At 45.8% G+C, this 24,309-nt stretch overlaps 1 long non-coding RNA gene across 2 annotated transcripts; it reads left to right on the plus strand.

Annotated features, from left to right (window-relative positions):
* The first annotated feature begins 481 nt into the window (after positions 1-481).
* LOC122222893 lies at positions 482-21,545 on the plus strand. 2 transcript variants are annotated; one of them, XR_006203935.1, is made up of 4 exons: positions 482-533; positions 10,740-10,818; positions 13,430-13,497; positions 16,095-16,274. It is a non-coding gene; the product is annotated as an uncharacterized LOC122222893 (long non-coding RNA). The 2 variants fall into 2 exon arrangements; XR_006203936.1 differs by lacking the exons at positions 13,430-13,497; positions 16,095-16,274 and adding an exon at positions 21,473-21,545.
* The last annotated feature ends 2,764 nt before the right edge of the window (positions 21,546-24,309 follow it).

A 24,309-nucleotide genomic window follows, 5' to 3' on the forward strand; every position in this document is an offset into this window, starting at 1 on the left:
CCGAGCCCCCGCCTTCGCGCTCGCCCCCCCGGGGCGGCCTGGCCACCTCCGCCGCGGGTACCTGCTCGCGCAGCCGGTGCCCGCCGCCGCCCGCTGGCCGCCGCTCCCCTTTCCGCGCCGCGCCCCGCCCCCAGCGCCGCCCGCACGCCCGGGACCACCTGACGCGGACCTGGCTCCGCCCCAGCCCTGCGGACCCGAAGGGGCGGGGCCGCCCGGCACCGGGCCCACCCCCCCCACGCCAGCCCGCCCTCCCATTGGCCGCGGCCGACCGTCCGCAGGTTCCTCCCGCCTGCCACCCGCCCGCCCCTCTCCACCCCCGGCGCCTACGTGTCCCTCCCCCGAGGCCCCGCCCCCTTTTGCGGGCTCTCATTCTCAACCCCAGGTCAACCCATTTCCCTCTCCCATTGGCCCGCGGCGGCTCCAACCATTGGTCCGCGCTACCTGTCCATTTCTTGCGAGAGTTCAACACCTCCTGGCTGGAGGAGGCTGCGGCCTCATTGGGTGCATGCGGAGGGATGGGTGGACCCAGAAAGGTAAGGCCGAGCCTCCATTCAGACCAAAAAGGCTGTAGGAGGCTGCGCCCTTTGTTTGCTGGCGTAGGGCAGGGGCCCCGTTGGCCAGCACCTGTGCTCTTGATCCTAAAGTGAGCTTTTGAGAGGGGGCAGAGGAAGAGAGCTGGGTTGTACCTCCCCGCCCAGAGCCCTTTCTTCTCTAGCTCCCTCCTGCAGTTGGGTTCTCCCCGCTCTTGGATGTGCGTCTGCCCCTGTCCAACCAGGTGGATCAGCTTCCGCTCCCAGCCCCACTCCCACCCAGGAAACCTTTAATCTCTATAAGGCCTTTAGGCCCATTGGAACGTTCTTTAGAAGCACTCTTAAAACTACAGTTCCCGCCCTTTTCACACAGTTCCCGCCTTTGTAAGAGATTCCAATCTTTTTAGAATTGGCACTTTTTAGAATTCAGAGAGAATGAATGAGAGACCACCTTACTGGGGCTTCAAACCGAGGCCGGAAAGCTCAGTTTGAAAACTATCCGTGAAGAGAGGGCTTGGCCTCTCTGAAGAGACTCGGTTTTTCTACTTTTGCTCGAACGAATTGCACCTCAGATCATGCTGATCTCTAGAAATCAGATTAAGAACCAAAGTAGAATATACACACGGGCTAATGCTACAGTTCATGATCAAGGACCAACCTTTTCCTACATCTTTTTATTATCCTCCATTTCTCAAACATTAGGAAAGAGTGAGGTAAGTGGCCCCGAATACTTCCTCTTTGTTGTAATCCTATCATAGTAATGTAGATTTCCAAGGAGAAAGTTTTCTGACATTTCAAAACAAGTCAGCGCTAAAAGGTCCAGCTCAATCTCTACCAAACCGTGAACCCCTTTTCCCTGATCAGTGGCACGAGTAAATACAACTTGCTTGGCAAGAGTTGGTGCTTCACTGCGTATTTTCCGTTTAGTTTTAGCTGGAGGTTGATTGTTAGACGAGCTGGAGACAGTGGAACAATCTGTAAAGGTAATCAGGGCCGGCATCTTCAGCCCTGTCCCAACTAGCTGCATGATCGTGGGCAAGTACTTAACACTGTAGTTCAGCCTGCTCATCCTTTAAGTGAGGGGGACCAACTTGAAGATCTGTGTTCTTGTAGGCCCCACATTCTGTGGTTTTCATAAAAGTATGGCTACACTGTATACCTAGGCATCCCACACATTGGAAGTCTTGGAACTTCTGAAGAGCATCCAGGGTAGGTCTTGAGGAAGGACTTCTGAGGAAACACCATAAAACAATGTTCAGCTTCTTATCTGAACATCGGACTGGAAAAGATATGGATGAGTCCTTGAGTAAATTTGCTGGGTTTTGTTCAACCTCAAACAAACTATTCCACCTTCAAGCAGAAGAGCAGGAAAGTGGGGGCGGGGGGGGGGGGGGGTAGATGTATTCGGTTTAAAAAAAAAAAGACCATAAGAAAAAAGATTTTTCTTGATAATCTTGGAGGGAAAATAAATTTTTCCTAGACACACACACAGAGAAATAGAAACAGAAACAACTAGGAAGATAGAAAGCTGTCAGTGGTAGATCTCTTTCAAGTAGTAGGATTTTTTTTAAATTTTTTTTTTAATGTTTATTCATTTTAGAGACAGAGAGAGACAGAGCATGAATGGGGGAAGGTCAGAGAGAGAGGGAGACACAGAATCCGAAACAGGCTCCAGGCTCGGAGCTGTCAGCACAGAGCCCGACGCGGGGCTCGAACCCACGGAGCGCGAGATCATGACCTGAGCCGAAGTCGGTCGCCCAACCGACTGAGCCACCCAGGTGCCCCTCAAGTAGTAGGATTTTTGACGTGGTTTTAGAGTGGTGGGCATCCGGAGCTGACGGCCAAGAAAGAATTCTTGAGACATCTTTGGTGCAAAAAGGTGATTTCATTAAAGCACGGGGACAGGACCCGTGGGCAGAAAGAGCTGCACTGGGGTTCTGATGGGTGACTGATTATATATCTTCAGGCTGGGAGGGGGTTAGGGATAGTGAAAGTCTAAGGAATTTTGGATGCAAGGTTTCCAGGACTTTGAGGGGGCTAGCTGTTGTTAGGAAAATGTTATTTATTATTGTCTAATAAAACTTTAGTCATGAGACCCTTAAGATACATATCAGTGAGGCATATGCTTGGAGGATGATTGCCAACATATATCTTGAGGGCGGCAGTAAAGATAAAGGAAGTTTCCAAAGGAATTTTTATATGTCAAAGTAGACTTACAGGATTCTGGGGGATCAGGATCACGTTAAGCTAAGATTCCCTTTTGCCTTTAGCAAAGTGTCATCATCGAGGCAGCTGAGCTCCTAGAGAGAGATCACTCTGCCTGTCTCAAGGACTTGTCAATGGGCTGTAGGCCGTAAGGGAATTTAATTTTTCATTTGCCTGTTTCCTACATCATTATGAGTGATTGGGCAATTTTTATTGTCATTTTGTTGATTGGTAATTTTATATGTTTTACTGTAGCTTTTTTGATCTCCACTCTTCTCCCCCACCCCCACCCAGAGAAGAGGAAAAAAAAAAGATCCTTGATCCCTCTCAGTAGGAAGAGTCTAACTCCTTATATAATTTAAATCTTTAATACGTAGCATGTGTTTAGGACTTCATGAAGAGTCATTCATCAAACATTTCAAGAAGTCATTCAGTAAATATTTGTCCAATGGATAAGTGCTAGAAATTCAAATGAGGGAAGATCCTTTGGGTTAAAGTTGTGGAGCAGGGTTTCAAGGAAGACGTGGAACTAAAGCCAGTCCTGGAGGGGTAGAGGGTGGAGCAGGGAAGAACCCACACCCAGGAAAAACAGGAGAGTAAGGGCACAGCCACAGAGGCGGGAATGGAATGAGTAGGCTCGTCTGAATGGAATAAAGGATGAGAAGGAACTGAAAATAGGTTGAGACCAGATTCTAGAGAACCTTGTAATTGCTTGAATCATACTAATAATTATTTAGTTGATTATTTGTAATTATTTAATGTCCAGTTTGTTCACCATCAGGATAGAAACCCGTCTGTCTGGTTCTCTACAGTTCGCCCAGCACCTCAAGAGTGCCTAGCACATAACTGGCTCTCAGTACCTATTTGTGACTGAATGGCTACCTTGAATACCAAGCTAAGAAGCCTGGCTTCTGTTTAGCAATTAAAAGGCTATCACTGAAAGCTTTTGCACAGAGCTGTGAGGTGATGAAATGTCTCTGTCACCTAGGACCAAGAGATGAGGAATGCGTAAGGAGGTGCTTAAGGTGGGCACTGAAGGATGTATGCAGCTTGATAACGGAGACTAGAAAGCGTCGACGAGGAAATCAATGTAATAGACAGCAGTGGCACAAAATACCAGCCTGCAAAGAGGAGAGAGTGCAGAAAGGGAGTTGTGGGAAGTGAAATTGACCAACTAAAAAACGGGCAGATGGCAAAACACTTTGAAAGCCGGGTGGAATTACCAAGATTTTACCATTGTTAAGTTCTTGAGGAGAGGTTGACAAATATCACCCAGAAAAGGACCATTTGCTCCACCATACTGAAAAGTATAGCATAAAGCGGGGAGAGAATAATAGCGATCAGCGATGCAAGTTGGCACCAGACTTCTGTCAGATCATGATTTATCCTGGCTCTGTTCATTAAAAACTGTGCGACTTTGCGCAAGGTGCCTGTCTGAGCCTCAGTTTCCTCATTGTTAAATAGGTATAACAATAGAAACTCCTTTTTCTAGAAGCTTATAGGATTAAATGAGACCAGTCATACAAAAGCTCTCAGCATGCTGCTTAGCGCCCACTAAATATTCAGCACGTTTACTTCCTTCTTTGCTCCACTCATCACCCTCAGAAACAGCCTTTCATCACACCCAAGGAAACTGCAGAGGCTTCCTGACTGGGAGTTCAACTATGGTTTTTCTGTCTAAAAAAGAGAAGGGAGGCAAAAGGAAGGAGAAGAGAGAAGGGAGGAAGGATGGGAGAAAAGAAGGAAGGGAGGACGGATGGAGGTAGGGAGTAAACAGAAGGGGAAAAAAAGCAGACTGATGGTTAAGTCTGGGGCCTTGGACTCTGACAGAATCGGAATCCATACTCACTGTTTGCCATTAGGCAAGTTAATCTCCCAGTGTCGCAGATCCCTCTTTAGGAAAGTGGGGATGATAATACTTCTCTCGGGGCACCTGGGTGGCTCTATACATTGAGCGTCTGACTCTTGATTTCAGCTCAGGTCATGATTTCACAGTTTGTGGGACTGAGCCCCACAATCTGTGCTGTCTGTGGTGACAGCACAGAGCCTGCTTGGGATTCTCTCTCTTCCTCTCTCTTTCTGCCCCTCCACCCGCACTCTCTTCTCTCTCAAAAAAAAAAAAAAAAAAAAAAATTAAAAAATGTAAGATGTACTTATTTGCTGATCAAAGAAGTATGTTATTATAAATGATGAAAACATTTAATGATGTGGAAATGTGCTTAACATAATGATAAATGAAAAATGAGTGAAAAAAAAAAACTTTATACTGTTAAAAACATGACAGCAGACCCCAAATGGAGTCACTTATGCTAAGCCCTGTGTCACCAAGTTGAGACTTATTTACAGTTTCGGTCTCTCCCAGAAATGGAGTCTTAATTTGGTCAATGCGAATCACCCAGTCAGCACTCGTGAGGTCTTCTGCCTGATAGACACTGGCCATGCCCTAAAGGAAAGTGATTTTGCTATAACCAATCCACTTGTTGTCCAATTAACTTCCTTGTTTCTGCTTCTTCCACCTGTAAAAGTCTTCCATTTTGCACAGCTCCCGAGAGCTCCTTTCTGTCTGCGAGGTGGGATGCTACCCAATTCATGAATCATTGGATAAAGCCAATAAGATCTGTAAAACCTACTCGGGTTGAATTGTTTTTTAACAATACAACGTGATCACAAATGTGTGTGTGCACGTGCATTTGCATAGTATCAACATCTTTAGTTATTTCTGAGCTGCGTGGTGGGATGTGGGTAACTTGTATTGCCTTCACTTTGCTTTTCTTTATTTTCCAGGCAGCCAAAATAACCATGTAACACTTTTGTAATTAGAATAAAGACCCACAAAATCTTTTTTTTTTTTTTTTTTTTTTTTTTTTTGTAATCTGAAGTAAATTTCAAGCCAAAAGCACTATTGTTAGTTGGAGAGAGGGTAGAGGAGGGGAAAAACTAGAACCCAAGGATGACTGTAATAATGATGTTAATAACAACAGTGACAATAGCTACTATGAATTTAGGGCTGACTGTGTGCCATGCACTGTTCACAATCTGTTTTATTTGTCAGAGTCTTTAACGGCTGTTTCAAGCAAACAAAAAGGTCCTAGAATATAAACAGTCCAGTACTTCCCTAGCCTTCCTACCTCCTGGAGGGAACATTCTTGGTTATGTGCAGACAGGTACGTGGCTACTTACTTTTAGAACTAATTTAGGATAGCTATGGCCTCACCTAACACTGGCATAGACTTCTTTTGTTTTACAGCTTTTCAGCTTGTTCTTTAAATCACACTGGTGACAAAGATTTAGCTGAAATTTCCACTCTCCGTTTTGCTTTTGAGATTTATGCTGTCTTATCTAAAAAAAAAAAAATCCATTTAATGATTTCTGTTATTTGTTATTGAAACAAACCAGAGAGACGTGATGAATGAGCAGCTCTCACAATTGTCCATGAAAAATGTATTTTACGACAGGCGGGCTATTTAGTCACAGGCTTGGCACAGCAACACCCTCTTAGAGACGGTGGTAGACAACTGTGCCACCGTGTGGTATTGAGGGGTATGGAGGTAAATTTTTTCTTTTTCTTTTTTTTAATGACTTTAATACTTTTACACTTTAAGTGCGGAAAGTAACCTTACTGGCCACTGGGTGGAGCTCTCTCTATTTGTTGTGGAAACTAAGACCCAGACAAGTGTTCTCCACCTGGGCTTGAAGGCTTGAACCCAAATCTTCAGACCCTTTGTTGCCAAACAGCTACTTCCAGCTCTAGATGTTCACCCAAGGATGTCTTCATGTCAACTTCGGGGAAGTTCAGAGCCATCTAGTGCCGACTCAGTCTTACATCCAAGGAAACCGAAGCCTAGAGAGGCTAAATGACTTGCTAAAGGATCCACAGCTAATGTTGTGTCCCTTGTTTATTATTCCATTCGCTCATTTACTCACCAAATATTTAGACATGTGCCTACTATGTGTCAGGTGCTGTTCAAGGCACTGGAGATACAATAGTGAGCAAAATAGACAAAAATCCCTTCATACATCTTATCTTCTAACGGGGGAAGCAGACAAACAAGATAAACAATCAAAATAATATGTAGTATTAAAGAGGAATCAATGCTAAGAAGAAGAAAAGGTGGGGTGGAGAGTGGGGGGAGAGGGGTCACATTTCAGAGTGACCAGACTAGGTCGCTTTCACAAGGTGCCTTTTGAAATAAAGATCTGAAGGAACTGAGAAAAACAGCCATACTGATATGGGAGGAGAACATTCAGGCAGAGGAAACAACCTAGCAGGAGGGAGAATTTCAGGCTAGGAGGAGGTAGGAGATAGAGGTCATGGGGGAGCCAGATCATGTGGGACTTTCAGGTCAAAGAAGGACCTGGGCTTTTACTTTGAGTGACATGGGAGCCACTTGGGGGTTTTCAGCAGAGGAGTGGTGTGGTCTGACTCAGGACAGAAGCACCAGGGCTTCCAGGCTCACAGTGGGCTGCAGAAAACAAGGGCAGAGACAGACAAGGAGGCTCTTCAGTGATCCTGGCAAGTGATTACGGCAGGTTGGGACAAGGGAGGTGACAGTGGTATGGTAAAAGGTGGCCCCACACTAACCAAAGAGGCAGCGTCCCCAACCCCTGACCCTCTCCTTTTCCTGCCACACGAGATTATTTTATTAAAAAGCTCAAAGGAGGGGTGCCTGGGTGGCTCAGTCGATTAAGCATCCAACTTCGGCTCAGGTCATGATCTCGCAGTTTGTGAGTTCAAGCCCCATGTCAGGCTCTGTGCTGACAGCTCGGACAGAGCCTGGAGCCTGCTTTCGATTCTGTGTCTCCCCCTCTCTCTGCCCTGCCCCAGCTCATTCTCTGTCTCTCTCTGTCTCTCAAAAATGAATAAATGTGGAAAAATTAAAAAAAAAAACTCAAAGGAAATAAAAAAGAAGGTGGCCCCAATTTTAAAATCAATCTAGCTTTGCTGATGGGTCAGAACGGGTATGAAAGAGGAATCAAGGATGACACCAAGGGGTCTTTGGCCTGAGCAGATAGGAGCATAGCATTGTCATTACTGGAGATTGGGAGCAGCACCTCAGCAGTGTGCTGTTAGACCTACCGAGCGTGAGGTCACTCCTCCATACCCCAGGGGATAGGTCAGGTGGGCAGTCCATTACATATGTCTGGAGTTCAGCCAAGGATCATTAAATGGTAACAGTCACTCAATAAAAACATCACTTCCATAAGGTGACTAGGGAAAAAAAAACAAAAAACGGGGCGCCTGGGTGGCTCAGTCGGTTAAATGTCTAACTCTTGATTTTGACTCATGTCATGATCTCAGGGTCTTGGGATCGAGCCCTATGTCAGGGCTCTGCACTGAGAATGCAGCCTGCTTGAGATTTTCTCTCCCTGTCTTTCTGCCCCTCTCCCTTGCATGCTCTCTAAATAAAATAGAATAGAATAGAATAAAATAATAAAACAAAACAAAATAAGGGTACCATAATGACTAGAAAACCTCCAGGCCCAAATTATACAATACTTCCTATTTTAGCATTGGGCTTTCCAGATCTCTACCCAAAGAAACTTCTTAAAATGGCTCTGCTTTGCGTAGTTGACAGCTGTTAACCTTTTGCTCACAGACATGAGACACGAGTCTCCTGACACCTGTTAGGCCTTTAGGAGGATGGTTGCGTGTTTCCTGGGTTAAGGGATGAAGCCTGCGTGAGGTCAGCAGGAGCCCCAGAGGGTGGCCCCGCCAGGCCTGTGAAACATGAGGAAAGCTATCCTGTGCTTCCTGTTTTTACTAAAGGTAGAGGAGATCCCAGTGTCAGGACTTCCCTTCCTTTGCTTCCTTGGGTTTCATTGTGCACCGGTCAGGTGCGGTTGCTTGCAGCTGTGTGGTCTGTTTCTTTGTTATTGTATTACCTGCCCTTGACACGCCCACAATAGCTCTGTACATGGGAGGACTGACATTCCTTATTTTGCGTCGTCTCCTCTCTTGGAGACAAGGGCAAGGGTGGCAGAGTGACTGAGCGCTTCTTGAGTACCAGGCAGTAGTTTAGGAGCTGATCCACATGCCCTCACTTAGTATACAAAGACCAGATGTGCCACTGATTGTAATAACAACTGACCTTCAAACAGTGGTTTGCAGTTCCAAAGACACTTCTATGGAGGCACCTGGGTGGCTCAGTCGGTGAGCATCGGTCATGAGCTCATGGTTTGTGAGTTCGAGCCCCGCGTCAGGCTCTGTGCTGACAGCTCAGAGCCTGGAGCCTGCTTCAGATTTTGTCTCTCTCTCTCTCTCTGCCCTTCCCCCGCTTGTGCTCTGTCTGAATCCCACTTCTGCTATGACTCGCTGTGTGGTCTGGGACAATTTACTTAAATTCTCTGTTAAGCCTCTTTCTTCAACTGCAAAATGGGGATAAAAAAATCATACCTATTTCCTAAAGTGGTTTTTTTTTTTAAAGTTTATTTATTTTGAGGGGAGGAGGGGCAGAGAGAGGGAGAGAAAGAATCTGAAGCAGGCTTTGCACTGTGAGCACAGAGCCTGACGTGGGGCTCGATTCCACAAACTGTGAGATCATAACCTGAGCCGAGATATAGGGTCGGATGCTTAACCAGCTGAGCCACCCAGGTGCCCCCTTAAAGTGTTTTCTTAAGAGCTTCGCTGAGGTATAATCAATACAAAAAGAACTACACACATTCAATGTGTACAGTTTAAAAAAATTTTTTTAATGTTTATTCATTTTTTGAGAGGCAGAGAGAGAGACAAAGCATGAGTGGGGGAGGAACAGAGACAGAGAGAGACACAGAATCCGAAGCAGGCTCCAGGCTCTGAACTGAGAGCACAGAGCCCGACGGGGGACTCGAACTCACAAACCGTGAGATCATGACCTGAGCCGAAGTCGGACGCTCCACCGACTGAGCCACCCAGGTGCCCCTCAATGTGTACAGTTTTATGATTTCAGATACATGCAAACATCCGAGGCCTAAAGTGGTTTCAAGGATTAAGTGAGGTGATACACGGGTAGCACTAAAAACAATGCCTGGAACATAATGATCCCTCAATTAAGGCAGAAATGATTACATTACCTCTTTGGGCCCTCAAAAACTTCCTGTCAGTTGGAAAGTCTTTTTAGCCAAGGCTCAAGAGGCTCAGAGAGGCTATTCAATGTGATAATGCGGTAGTAAGGAGCAGCACTGGACCCCCTTCGATTCCCAGGCTTTTTCCCCACTCGGAATCGATTCCTCCAAGAGTGTTGGTTCTGTGTTACACAAACCAAACTTTCCCACCACATCTCCTGGTGTCCACCGGCTTTGTCCTTGTGAAAGGACACACGGGGGTTGCAGGGGGGTGATGGCAAAATGAACTCACCTTCTCAGGCCCATCAGCCTGTCAGGCCTGTGCCAAGCACTTCTTGGGCATTTTCCGCTTCATCTTCACCAAAAAAACCATACCCTGCGTACTTTCAATAACCCCTTTGTATAAAAAGTGGGCCCCACAGCCATTAAGTGACAGGAGCGGTACCAGTTGGAGCAGAACCCAAGATCTGCCCAGGTTTACCCACAGGAAGCCTTCCATCAGGAGTTTATCTCCGTGCAAAATTCACTGCACTGGAGAGACTCCCTTTTAGGACTCAGAAGGGACTGGGGTGGGGAGGCAGATGGGACGTGCCCAACGTTGACCCCTGGGGCAGCCCACTCAGCCTTCATCGCTGCTTCTCTTTCTTCCTCCCAAACACAGAGGGCTGGGGCCAGGTTGACCACCTCCCCCCCTCCACTTCAGAGGCAACGTAGCCTCTCCCTCAGAGAATTCCCAGTTCTGACCCAGTGTGGACTTAATCCCATGCCCTGTTACCATTTCTGACGGGGCACTTGCAGCCCTTTCTCCAGCCCCCCAGCCGCCTGCCTAAGGGTTAGGCGTCTGCAGTTACCTCTTGCCTCTTGACACGGAAGTTCCCATGCTCCACTTCTGGGCCTCTGGCATGTTATGAGTAGAAGTTTTCTCTCATGCTGAAATGGAACCATTTCCCCATTCATATGCAGGCTGGATGTGGAAGAATAGAAAACCTCTGAAGAGGACACCGGGGTGGTTCAGTCGGCGTCCCACTTGATCTCACGGTTGGTGAGTTTGAGCCCCGCATCAGGCTCTCTGCTGTCAGCACAAAGCCAGCTTCAGATCCTCTGTCCCCCTCTGTGTGCCCCTCCCCCGCTTGCACTTTCTCAAAAGACAACCTCTGAGGGCTTGGCCTGAGCTTTGGTTTTGACGTGAGGAGCCTGGTGTCTTTTTTTCCCTCCCTTTCTCCAGCCTCCCTTCCTTCCAACCTACTTACATTCCTCCCTCTCTCCCCTCCGTCCCCTCTTCCTTCCCTCTTCCCCGGCTCCCTCCCTTCCTCCCTTTAAAGAGCATGGTGCTCTCCATGCTGGGCTGCAGGTGCGCCAGGGGCAGAATTGCAACAGACAGCTTGAGCAAGCACTGAAGATCTTGCTACTCCTACCTGAAGCAGCCTCCTTGCTAAACTGGGTGAGCTAGGTTCCCAAAGAGCACTTTGCACACTTCAGGTGTCTTTGGTTTAGGGCGTGGATTTGGCTAGGTGTGACCGGTCTGCTCCTAATTTAAGCCGCTGGTTGTAAATATAGGTCTTAGTGCCTATTAATAACCCACAGTCAGCACACTTGTCTCCTGTTACTCCAATTACTGCAACCGTGACCCCCTGTCTTCCCTGCCTCCCCCCTGCCCCACAGCTCAACATGCACAGGCTGAGCCATCCGGGTACCTCGTGAGCTGTAGCTGGGCCTGCCGTGTGGCCGGCCGTTCAGTATATCTCCCTTTCTCTCTTCGGAGCCATGACACTAAGTCACTAATAGGGGTAGGTGAGAAGGAAAGAGGAAAATAAAATAATATCGATTTATTCCAATAAATCTTGAAACCCTTAAACTTATACTCCTGGGCTCCTTCCCATCATTAGCTAGGGCAACAGTGGTCCTGGTTCTCAGAGCTCCCAAGGTCTGTGGTTTGGATAAGGAGCCTTTCCACTGGGTAGGATTGCCACAGGTGCTGAATCCACTAAAAGCCACGGAAGTTTCTCTTTTTGTCTGTGAAGTCTCCAGCGCCCCCATTCTGTTTGCTCCCTCCTGTCGGCTTCTTTCCTTTTTATAACTTGTTGCCAAAAAAGAACTTGAAACTTGAGGTATAAATAAATAGTTCCACAAGTATTACCTGAAATGGGGATTTGAAACTTAAGAGGAACCAAAAGAAGCATCTTGATAGAGGAAAACAAGAACTCTAGGAGAGGGGCACCTGGGTGGCTCAGTCAGTTGAGTGTCCAGCTCTTGATTTCAGCTCAGGTCATGATCCCAGGGTTGTGGGATCGAGCCTTGCGTCGGGATCTGCGCTGCGCATGGAGCTTTCTTAAGATCCCCTCTCTTTCTCCCTCTGCCCTTTGCACTTGCCCTCTCTCCCTAAAAATAAAAAATAAAAATAAAAAAGAACTCTAGGAGAAACTGTCCTGGGTTCTATATCCTTAGTTACCAACTGGCCCTCTCTAGCCCACAGCTTCCTCTTCCATAAAACGGGGATGCCAATCCATACCTACCTTGGTGTAGAGGACGACACCAGATTGTTTCTCAAGATCTCTTCCAGCTCGGGAGAAACAGAGCTTAACAGATGAATGGCTGCTACCAGCAAGCTGGGGAAAAGGAATCCAGAGCCTGTGATTTCCAAGAGCCTTTGTGGTTGGTGCCCCTGAAACCAGATTGCCAAGTGTGGCCTGTGCAGCATGAATATGAGGCCCTGACAGTATCTGACAATACTAATATCATCCTCAGGCCCTTTTGTAATTCAATCACCTCATAATTAACCTGTTATAATTCCACTGCTTCCTGTAGACATCGCTTCCTCTGCCTAGAGAATTCCTTTAAGACCTAGCTTCAAAGCTCTGCACACTGGGAACCCTTTCCTGACTATCCTAAAGACACACAGGTGGCTTCCTCTCTGGGAAGGACTGACCCGTAGGACTGACCCACACTCAGAGCCCCCAGCACTTTGCACTGCCATCTGCTCCCCATCCTGGATCATCAGGCCTTTGAGAGAAGGGACTTGGCCTCTTCATCTTTGTGGGCACAGTTCTTATATGTCTTCCTTGAAGGGAGAGAGATAATAGTGCTTATATAACTATCTCCCATCTATAAAGAGGTGGGACGATGGGCACAAAGGGGTGAAGTGACTTGCCCAGGTCAGTTGGATAATTGGCGTAACAGGAAGATCCAACCCAGTTCAGAGACCATAAAACCCTCGTAGGTATCCCTTACTGCTTCCTGTCATGTAGTAGAAAGCTTCCCAACATGGTACTGTCCTCCTCAGCTTCTTTCTCCTTTTTCTCCCATCAAGTTCAAGTTCAAATGTCAGACAGCTAAAATAGCTGAGTCAAGGGGCACCTGGGTGGCTCAGTCAGGTAAGCGACAGACTCTTGGTTTCCACTCAAATCATGATCTCATAGTTCATGAGATCAAGCCCCACACTGGGCTCTGCGCAGTGCGAAGCCTGCTTGGGATTCTCTCTCTCTCCCTCTCTCTCTCTCCCTCTCTCTCTCTGCCCTTCTCGTGTTCTTTCTCTCTCTTTCAAAATAAAGAAATAAACTTTAAAAATAAAATACAATAGCCGAGTCAAGTCCCAAGGAAATGATAGTTTTAATAACCTTCCTTCTTTTCTTGTTTGTCTACCTCCTCTGACAAAGACCCTTTCTGGAGAGCTGAGGCTGTTCTGGAGGCCTCTAACGTCAGAGTCTTGGCCCTTTGCCTTAAGGTATGATCTTTCTAAGCTGCTACATGACCCTCTTGCCCAGTTGGCAACCTAGTGTAAGCCACAGCATAACTGGGGACTCTTGAGGGCTCATCTGCATTATAATACTCTGCACCTCAATTTTCTTATCTGTAAAAATAGACATTCAACTGGTTGAGCATCAATTAGATGCCACCATGTATGGAGCCCAGAGCTAGGCATTACAGATATAGATGCAAAGATAAAGAGAATATGGTCTCTGCCTTCAATAAATATAAAGTCAAGTGGGAAAGGCAAGAATTGAAAAACAGATACCATGGCAGAGTCAAAAAAAGTAGATATGAAAGAAATACTCTTACCTGATTATGCCTACCTCATACAGTTAGGCCAAGAATTAAGTATTCTTCAAGTATTCTTAAAGCGCTCTAGAAATAATAAGCAAATATTACACTATTTGGCTTCTGTACGAGACACCAGTTGGGTTGTCTGCTCACATCCCCCTTCCTTTCCAAGAACTGCTCTCATAGCCAAATTCATCATGTAATGGTACTCCCTCCCCCCACCCCACCTCCACCAAGAATCATTGGCCATCTTGGTTGATTGAGTCAGGGGCAGACCCCTGGCCCAATCTGGGCCACGTAGAGTCAGTCCCTGCTCTGGGTTTGGAATGGAAATGAAAGTCACGTTTCTGTCACCCTGGGCTTTGAGAGGAAAAGATACAAATCCTGGAGGCATGGAGAGCTATTTACTGGCAAGGTACTCTGAAAATTAAAGAATGCCAAACTTCTGGAAGAGTGGAGCAGAAGCTTAGAGAGGAGGGAAGACAGGGCTGGAGGCTTCCTGATATTCAGGACTAGGTTCATCTCTGACCCTGCCTGCCCGAAATGATACCCCAGCAAGGACCATCTTTTGCTGAAGATAACTCTGATGGGCTTTAGTCACTTGCAATGGAAAGATACATAATTAAGCAGTTTCTAAATGAATTCAACTCAGCTAATGTTGAATAGAAGTCCCCCCTTAGCCTGTGTAATAGTTGTATCATTCATTTATTCAGTCAGTTAATGAATATGATTGAATGTCAACTATAACAAGCCTCATAATGAGAAGAAAGAGGGGCACCTGGGTGGCTCAGTTGGTTAAATGTCTGACTTCTGATTTCTGCTCAAGTCATGATCTCACAGTTCGTTGAGTTCAAGCCCCACATCAGGCTCTGTGCTGACAATGTGGAGCCTGCTTTGGATTCTCTTTCGTTCCCTCTCTGCCCCTCCCCTGCTCTCTGTCTCTGTCTCTCTCTCTTTTTCTCTCAAAATAAATAAACTTTAACGAAGGAGAAGGAAGGGGGAGGGGGAGGAGGAGGAGAAGAGGAGGAAGAAGAAAGAGTTGGGTGTATCCTCTATGATATAAACTACCACTGGGTGTCAGCCAGCCCTCAGAGCTCCTGAAATTATCCAGTTGTGCCCTGGGAACATGTAGTGTTGCCTGAACTTGCTGTCACTTGCAGATATCCCTGAGTTTTGGAGCCTTGGACACTATGATGTTTGTCTGCCCCTCCCCTCCCCCTTCTGGTAGCATCCACTAGACCCCACTCCTACCACACACATACACACACTTTTGAGGGACTTTTCCACCCCTGTCCATGCTCTTCTGGTGCAGTTGTTAATCACAGGACCCGTCCCTTGATCATAGGGTAGACATAGGACCAAAGCTGGGCAATCAGAATCCCTTCCCGGGAAATCTGCATTTTGAGCTGGGACAAATCCAGAGGGTCATTCACAGTGGTATTCCATAGGAAAGATCCCCAGGTGCCTTGCTGAGCTCAGTAAGCTCACTCCCTGAACTCAGTTGTTCAGTGTGTTCCTTTAAAGCTCTAGCCACTCCAGTATCCTTCACTCAGAACATATCTTTTGAACTAAATTAGCCAATCAGTTATTTATAACCAGAGTCTTGGCACATTTCCTTTTAAGATAAAAGCTCATGGATGAGTGAAGAAAAGACAAGGAAAGGGAAGGTGAGAGAGGAACGTTGCATTGTATCCCATACCCAAGGCTACAGCCCAAGCCTAGATCCTATTTTTAAGACCGTTTAATGAATCTATATTTACCATGAGGTTTTTTTTTATTTATGGAAATCTACACATGTCATTTGGCTGAAGGCTCAAGCTTATTTCAGGAAAGCAAGTCTGTCATTTCTCCAAAACCCCTGTTAGCTCCTTCCACACCTGTTTTCCATTCTGCCAGGCCTCCTAGTGCTCATTTCCAAAGCAAAGAATAAGGATCAGGACCCAGATTCCAGAGCAGGTAACCAGTGATGCTTGAAGAAACAGGCCTGTGTTTTTTGTCATAAATGTTCTTTTTTTTTTTTTTAAGTTTGTTTATTTAGTTAATAATCTCCACACCCAATGTGAGGCTTGAATTCACGACCCCCAGATCAAGAGTCGCATGCTCTTTCCACTGAGCAAGCCAGGTGCCCTGTCGTAAATGTTCTTATTGGACATTCTGTATTCTCGTTAGTCAACATAGATCCCTCATGAAAATGCATTCCTTATCTCACAAAAGTTGTCTTCCAAAGTAAGACTCATAGAATCCCTAATTGACCATTAACCCAACTCCTTTATTTTACAGACTGGGAAACTCAGAAACAGGGAAAGTAAATGGCATGCTCCAATAACATGGTGCTAACCAACAGCAGATCTAAGAAAGAACTCAGGTCTTACAGAGTGGTACAGATCCTTTTCACTACTTGATGCCTCCTTCCATGGTACAATTCCTTTTCTTTAAGAATAAGTATTTTCTTAATCTCTCTATATAAATATTTCATTGGGCAATAAATAATTGACAAAGAATCTGGATACAGAAACCCTGAAGTGTTCGCCTCCACTACTATGTGAGACCTATAAATTATGCAAATTATGTCACTAAGGATATAGAATCCAAACAGCACGATCTGAACACGTCCAACTCTTAAGTATAATGTAAACAAAGTAAGTTACCTGGTATGTACGTATGTATGTATTTTAACTCCTCCAAGTGACTCAATTACACGGTAGACTTAGAACCAAGGACAGAGGGGGCACCTAGGTGGCTCAGTCGGTTAAGCATCTGACTTAGTCTCAGGTCATGACCTCATGGCTCATGAGTTCTAGCCCCGCATCAGGCTCTCAGCTGTCAGCGCAGAGCCTGCTTTAGATCCTCTGTCCCCCTCTCTCTCTGCCCCTTCCCTGCTCATTCACTCTCTCTCTCAAAAATAAATAAATAAATAAATAATTTTTAAAGAGAAAGAACTAAGGAAAGAAAACTACAAGCTTGATTTGGCCAGGAGGTGTTTGGGGGTACTGCTCAGAGGTGGTGAGTTCCCCATCACAAGAGGTCAAGCAGGGTCTGGGCAAACAACCGTTGGTCAGGGATAGAGCATCCCGACTATTTCATAAGCAACAGAACCTCCCCAGGGGGTTCTCAAAACAGACCTTGCTGGGCCCCACCGCAGAGTTTCCGATTCAGGAAGTCTGGGAGGGGGCTTGAAGCTTTGCATTTCTAACCGGTACCAGTTACTGCCAATCCCGCTCATCCAGGACCACGCTTTGAGACCCACTGTGGGAAATGGGAATTCAAAAGTCACCGACATGAGCCACTTCACTCCATTTAAGCTTCACAAAGCAAGGTCACATTTCTCTTGAATGTCCTATCAGACAGCTTGAGTCCAGTTTTGCCATGTGAGACTGGGGCTACCTTTGGTGATAGCCCTAAATCCTACGCAGGCTTCTCTGCACTCACCTTGAAGCTGGGACATAGCTGCAGAGCACCTCAAGTACCCCTAGTTCTTTAGGATCAGCTGCCAGAGATGCGGCATCAGACTCACTCCTGGGACACGATATCCAATGGGACAAGCTACGATAGTCTCAAGACAAAGCACCAGTTCTCACTCATTCCGAGTGCCTCAGGAGGGAAAGCCAGACAACCTGCCATGGCTGCCTACGTGACCACGATTGAAAAGGGACATCTTGCACAGCCCTGTGCCATCCTTGTCTCCACCTGTGAATGCACATAACCAACATTTATTGACCTTTCACCCTGTGTCAAGTATTGTTCGAAGCAAGTTACATGCATCTTCCACGTAATCCTTGTAAGGACCCTCTAGGTAATATTGGTAGGACTGGGGCTTGAACCTGGAGACTTGAGCTCTGCACCCCACACTCTTCATCAGAGAGACAATAGTTGTCAGAGTATAAGGGATAGAGGGAGAGGTTGTCTCTTCTCGCACTGGTACACTAGGCCAGAGCTTTAACCTCTGGCTGTTGGCACGGTCTTGCCACACCTCTAAGGGCCCAGCCTCCTGAAGTTTCATCTGTGTGTTTCACACGTACTCACAGTTATTGTTTCCAAAGCTCAGAGTGCCAGGTGACTGGTTCAGGAAAGGTTTCCAGGCTTACACACATTCTGCCCACCACCAGCCTTTCCAACATTACAATCTCAGTGCCGGTGTTGAGCCCAAATTACCATTCCAGATTCCCCTCACTATTGACTTAAGTTGCCCTTTGGGGAGCGTTGGTATCCCTTCCTGCCCATTGACCTTAGCTGGAACCATCTGAGGAATCAGAAGCGTTGACTAATACTAAACCCCGAAGAAATGTAGTCTTTCATTCAAGTAGGGTCCCTGGCCTCTAATGCATATTTCTCCAACTTTTCCCCAATAGTCATCCACATACAAGGGATTAGACCAAGCCCTAACTGGGAAGCTAACTCTATTTGCTTCCTTCCTCGAGGACAATGGGTCACCACTGACTTCGTCTTAGGAAGCCAAAAAGCCAACTCAGACTATTCTTGCAAAACAGGGTCTGCCCCAAGGTCCTTTGTTGTACCCATCCTAGACCTGGATTTCAGCAGGTGCCTCTTTTATTTTTGTTTTTTATTTATTTTGAGAAAGAAGGAGCAAGTAGGGGAGGGGCAGAGAGAGGGGGAGAGAATCCTAAGCAGGCTCTGTGCTGAGGGCTCAAACTCACAACCCTGAGATCATGACCTGATCCAAGATCAAGAGTCAGATGCTTAACTAACTGAGCCACCCAGGCGTCCTTTAGCAGGTGCCTCTTTTATTTTTATTTGTTTACTTTTTTTTAGTGTTTATTTATTTTTGAGAGAGAAAGAAAGAGCATGAGTGGGGAAGAGGCACAGAGAGACGGAGACAGAATATGAAGCAGGCTCCAGGCTCTGAGCCGTCAGCACAGAGTCTGACACAGGGCTCCAGCCCACGAATCGTGAGATCATGACCTGAGTGTAATGAAGTCAGATGCTTAACCGACTGAGCCACCCAAGTGCCCCAGCAGGTGCCTCTTTTAAAAGGCAGCTTCCCTCTATAATGAAATAATAAAGTTTTTACCTTCCTTGGGCCTTTCTACCCAAGCACTGGCAGTTTAATAGTGTTTTCATTCAACATATATTGAATGAAACCATTGAACACCCATTACATGAAGGGCACTGTGCTAGGATTAAGAAGTAGAAATAAGATACAGTCTGTCCTAAATGAGAAGGATAAAAGGCAACATCCATCCCAGGTCTCCTGCCCCAAAGATGACAAAGAAGGATATGGCATGGGGAGAAGGGGAGCGGGGGTAGACGAGAAGGAAGAGGTAGTAATCAGTAGTCTGAAACTGTCTGCTAGTAAAAAAAAAAACACACAAACCAGAACAGCCTAACATCAAAACTATTTAAGGACAGACTCAACCGAGAAATCGTATTAGCCAAAGCTATCAAAATAGACCCCACTTTCTAAATATGTAGCTAAACTTTTTACTCTCTAACAACTACATATAGAAATGTCCTGCAAGAATAATTTTTCTCAACCCTCTGTAATACATAATGATGTTCCTGTTTGAGGAGCAAAACAATTGAGGTGCAGATGGTAGGTGACTTGCCCGCTGTTATGACACAAGACAGTAAAAACACGACACAGTCGTTCTTAGGGGCTTGAGAACTGCCTTAGATTTCACACGGGGCTGGCCCTTAGGTGAGCATTACAGGTATCTTATTACTGTATAGCAAGCCACCCGAAAACGTAACCACTTAAGACAGCCATCTATTTGCTCATGATTCTGCAGCTGGGGCCAGGCTGACCCAGTCTCACCTGGGGTCACTCACGAGCTTGCAATCTTCTGGTAGGTTGACTGAAGCAGGATGATCTAAGATGACCTCACTTATGGGACTGGAGCCTTGATGCAAGCTGTCAGCTGCTCCTGTCCAGCTGATGTCATTCAGTAGTCTAATGCAAGCTTACATGGCTGCAGGGGTGTGCCAGGAGGGCCACCAGGGAGCTGCAAGACCTCTTAGGCCTACGTTCTGGAACTTGTGCAATGTCACTTTTGCCATATCCCATCAGTTAAAGCAGGTCACAAGACCAACCCAAAGTCAAGGAGCAGGGAAAAGACTCCACCTCCTGATGGCAGGAGCTGCAAAGTATTGTGACCGTGCTTTTCACAACGAGAGATGGCTGGGCTTCATTTTTACCAGTTCACGCACACATTCTGGCTCTTATTGTCACTTATAGGACCTGGCCAACATCTACCAGACCCTGCTGCCTATGGGGGGATAGTAGCAAGAAACATTCACATTGGAGCTTGGGAGCTTGGGGACTTAGCTGTAGCCCTTGGATGATACCCAAGCTCCTGAGATATTATCACAAATACATGCTGAAATGATCAATGAAATTGCAGACTATCAATCATCATGTAGGCATACTCGTGGTAGTTGCTGCCTATGCATCAATACACAGGTGCCCAGATCAGACATCATACATTCCTGGGCACGTGGTTTCTCAGGTGATATCCTGGCATCCCCAGGCATGGCCCATCATTTCTCCAAAGACCAGTTAATACTGTGATAAGTAAAAACATATTAAATGTGTTTAGTAATTTTTTTTTCAGATTTCAAAATATGCTTTAGAAGAAAATACTTTGCTTCCCTTGATCATTGTTTGTCTTTATAAACAGACCTCTTACTACTTGGTAGAGCACAAGAAAATCCTGGCTCAGACAAGGTGGCCAGAGAGTGAAAGGAGAGCCAGAAATAGCTCTGTACAGGATATGTAAGAGGGGTCAGCATTGCTACAAAAGAATTAAATCTGCCCAAGTGAGGGCTTATGAAATGTAAATTGTTTTACAGCTTCAGTGAGGTATGACCGAAATGGTTAGCCGCACAGATTTCAAGCAGACAAGATGATAACTGAAACCATTATCTATGAACTCATCAGTACAATCAGGGTAATGAACATACAACTCCCTAAATGCTCTTGTGCCACTTTTTAATCCCTCCCTCCTGTTCCTCTCGCCTTTCCTCCTCCCCAGATCATCACTAATCTGCTTTCTGTTACTTTGATAACTTTGCATTTCTAAGGTTTTATACAAATGGGATCACCTTGTATATATCCTCTTTTTTGGTCTGGCTTCTTTCACTCTGCATGATGATCTTAAATTTTATCTGTAGTGTTGAGGACATCAATAGTTCATTCCTTTGAGGGCACCGGGGTGGCTCAGTCGGTTGAGTGTCGGACTTAGGCTCGGGTCACGATCTTGCAGTTTGCGAGTTCGAGCCCCACATCAGGCTTGCCTGCTGTCAGCGCACAGCCTGCTTTGGATCCTCTGTCCCCCTCTCTCTGCCCCTGCCCCACTTGTGTGCTCTCTCTCTCTCTCAAAAATAAATATTTTTTAAAAAGTTTATTTCTTTCAATTGCTGAATAGTATACCATTGTATGGATATACCATCACTACTTTATCCATTCTTCTGTTGATAGATATTTGGGTTGTGCTATGTACTGACATGTATCTCCCCCTTCTCCCAATTAATATGTTGAGGCCCTAACCCCCAGTGTGACTGTATTTGGAAATAGATCCTTTAGGAAGTAATCAAGGTAAAATGAAGTCATAAGGGTGGGGCCCTGATTGGATAGGATTAGTGTCCTTAGAAGAAGAAATACCAGAAAGCTTGCTCGCTTTCGCTCTCTCTCTCTCTCCAAGCGCCCTCAGAGGAAAAGCCATATGAGGACAAAGCAGCCATCCATAAGCTAGGAAGAGAGCCCTCGCCAGAACCCAAACTCTATCGGAACCTTGATCTTGGACTTTCCAGCCTCCAGAACTGTGAGAAAATGAATTTCTGTTGTTAAAGCCGTGCAGTCTGTGGTATTTTGTTGTGGCGGGTGGATTAGACTAATATAGGTGGTTTACAGTTTGGGGCAGTTGTAAATGAAGCTGCTGTGAATGTTTGTGTATGTCAGTGTGTGGACATCTGCCTTCATTTCTCTTGGGTAAATGCCCAGAAGGGGAACGTCTGGGTCACATGGTATGTGTACCTTTACTCTTTTAAGAAACTGTCAGCACGGTTTTCCACAGTGACCATACCATTTTGCATACCCACCAGCAGCGTATGGGACTTCCGATTGCTCTGTTCTTTCCAATACTTAGTGTGTTTAATTGCTTTAATTTTTAAAAATCTAACTTTTTTGACGGCGATTTAATTTGCCATTGTGGAGAATGTGTGGTGTTAGCTCACTGCACGTTTAATTGGCATCCCCCTCATGGCCAATGATGTAGCTCATCTTTTCGTGTACTTACTTGCCATCATTGTATCTTCTTTAGTGAAGTATCTGTTCAGATCTTTCACCCTCTTAATCATTGATTGAGAGCTAATGAAACACACATTTGAATAAGCATAAGCATAGAACATCAGGTTGTGGATCTTACCGACTATCCAGGTTGGCAGTCTGGGAAAGGAGACCAGAACATCCTGAAAGAGCACGTGGCATTGAAACTTGGCAGAGGCTGGTGAGAGCTGAGGATCAATTCTGCCAGCTTCCCAGTTGTTTCTAAGTTTGGCCTTGTGACCTTCCTAACAGTTTTCTCACCATTCGCCCCCGGGGCTTCTGAGAACCCCAATTTCATGAAATTTCTGTGGGAGTCTCTTGTCACAGGAGTGCACCATCTGTGACTTTTGCCTCAAGAAGTTTGCCAAGATTGTAGGCAGAGACAGAGACACCCACAGAAGTACCTAGATAAGATCTGGTCTGGAGTTGAGAACAAAGTAGTGTCTAAAACACATTCCACTAGAGTGAAGTCCTTGGAAAGGAGGAATGAGGAGAAAGGACCACGGGATGATAGGAACGAGAACAGACGATAATAGTTGGAGCCGTGATCAAGGACACCGTGTTCCGTCATGGCCAACTCCATGCCTGGAAAAGATAAGCGGGGGAGAATCCGGGGAAGAGCAGAAAACATGATTAAAGAATGAAGACTCTGATTTATGAGGCCGACTTCATAGAGCTCACTGAAGCTAGTTCATTTAACGAAATGTAACTGAAGCTAATTTTCCATCAGAGCCTGAAAGGCAATGGAAATGCTCATATAAAAGATTAGGAAAATTGCAAATGTAGGAGTCAGATTGTCTAGCAAACCCATTAAGTAAAATGAAAATAACTTCTGCATTAAGCAGACCAGTTCGTGATCTAAACTTGTCTTCTCTGTGTCCTGACAAGTCCCTCGTTCACATTCTCTCGTTCTCTTCCATCTTTCTCTTTATTCCCTCCCTCTTTGTTTTTGTCTGGGGAAATGTCATAACCGTATACAAAACCCCAGCTCCGCAAGTGCTTTTTTTTTTTTTTTTAAGTTTATTTATTTATTTTGAAAGAGAGAGAGAGCATGAGCAGCATAGGGGCAGAGAGAGAGGAAGAGAGAGAATTGTAAGCAGGCTCCACACTGTCAGTGCAGAGACAGATGCGGGGGCTCAATCCTATAAACCATGAGACCATGACCTCAGGTGAGATTAAATGTCAGACACTTAACTGACTGAGCCACCCAGGTGCCCCTGCAAGTGCTTATTTCTTCACCTTTAGGGGAATCCTCCTGGTTGGCTCCTGTCCATGGGTCCATCTATTCATGGACATATCTGTATTCTTTCGGCTTCATCCAGCTGACCTAGGTTGAGGTTTACCCCCATCCCTTCTCTTATATGTCAATTGCTCTTTGAATCAGGCCTTTCTTCAAGCCAGGAGCTCAAATGACCCTTAATTCCATCATCCTGTTAAAAAGAAATAACAGACCCCAGGGCGCCTGGGTAGCTCAGTTGGTTAAGTATAAGACTTTGGTTCAGGTCACTATCTCACCATTCCTGAGTTTGAGCCGATCATTGGCCTCTGTGCTGACAGCTCAAAGCCTGGAGCCTGTTTCAGATTCTATGTCTCCCCCTACTCACTGCCCCTCCCCAGCTTGCGCTCTGTCTCTCTGTCTCAAAAATAAATAAATAAATAAATAAATAAATAAATAAATAAAATTTAAAGAAAGAAAGAAAGAAACAACAGGCCCCAAATGGAGTCAAAAACCCCACCAAGACTTAATAACTAACCTAACTACAATTTCAGTAATTCCCAGGAATGGAATTTTAACCCAATAGGTCTGAAATTTCCTGATTAGCACTAGTGAGGTCACCTGCATGTTAAGACCCTCTTTTGTTCCCCCAAGGAAAGGTGACCTTGCCTGAAACAATCCTTTCTTTCTTTTTGCTAATAACCTTGTCTTGCCCCATTTCTGCCTATAAAATATTTCCACTTTTTTCCCCCAAGTCTTTATCTAAATTCCAGTTAGTTAACATACCATGTAATATTAGTTTCAGGTGTAGAATTTAGTGATTCAACATTTCCACACAGCACCCAGTGTTCGTCAAAGCAAGTGCCCTCCTTAGTACCCATCACCCATGTAACACATCCCCCCGCCCTGCCCCGAATCTTTCCACTTAGTACAGCTACTGGGAGCTCCCTCCTATTTGCTAGATAAGATGCTGTCTGATTCATTAGCTGTTGAATAAA

Source organism: Panthera leo, chromosome B3 (genome assembly GCF_018350215.1).
Source record: "Panthera leo isolate Ple1 chromosome B3, P.leo_Ple1_pat1.1, whole genome shotgun sequence".
NCBI lineage: Eukaryota > Metazoa > Chordata > Mammalia > Carnivora > Felidae > Panthera > Panthera leo.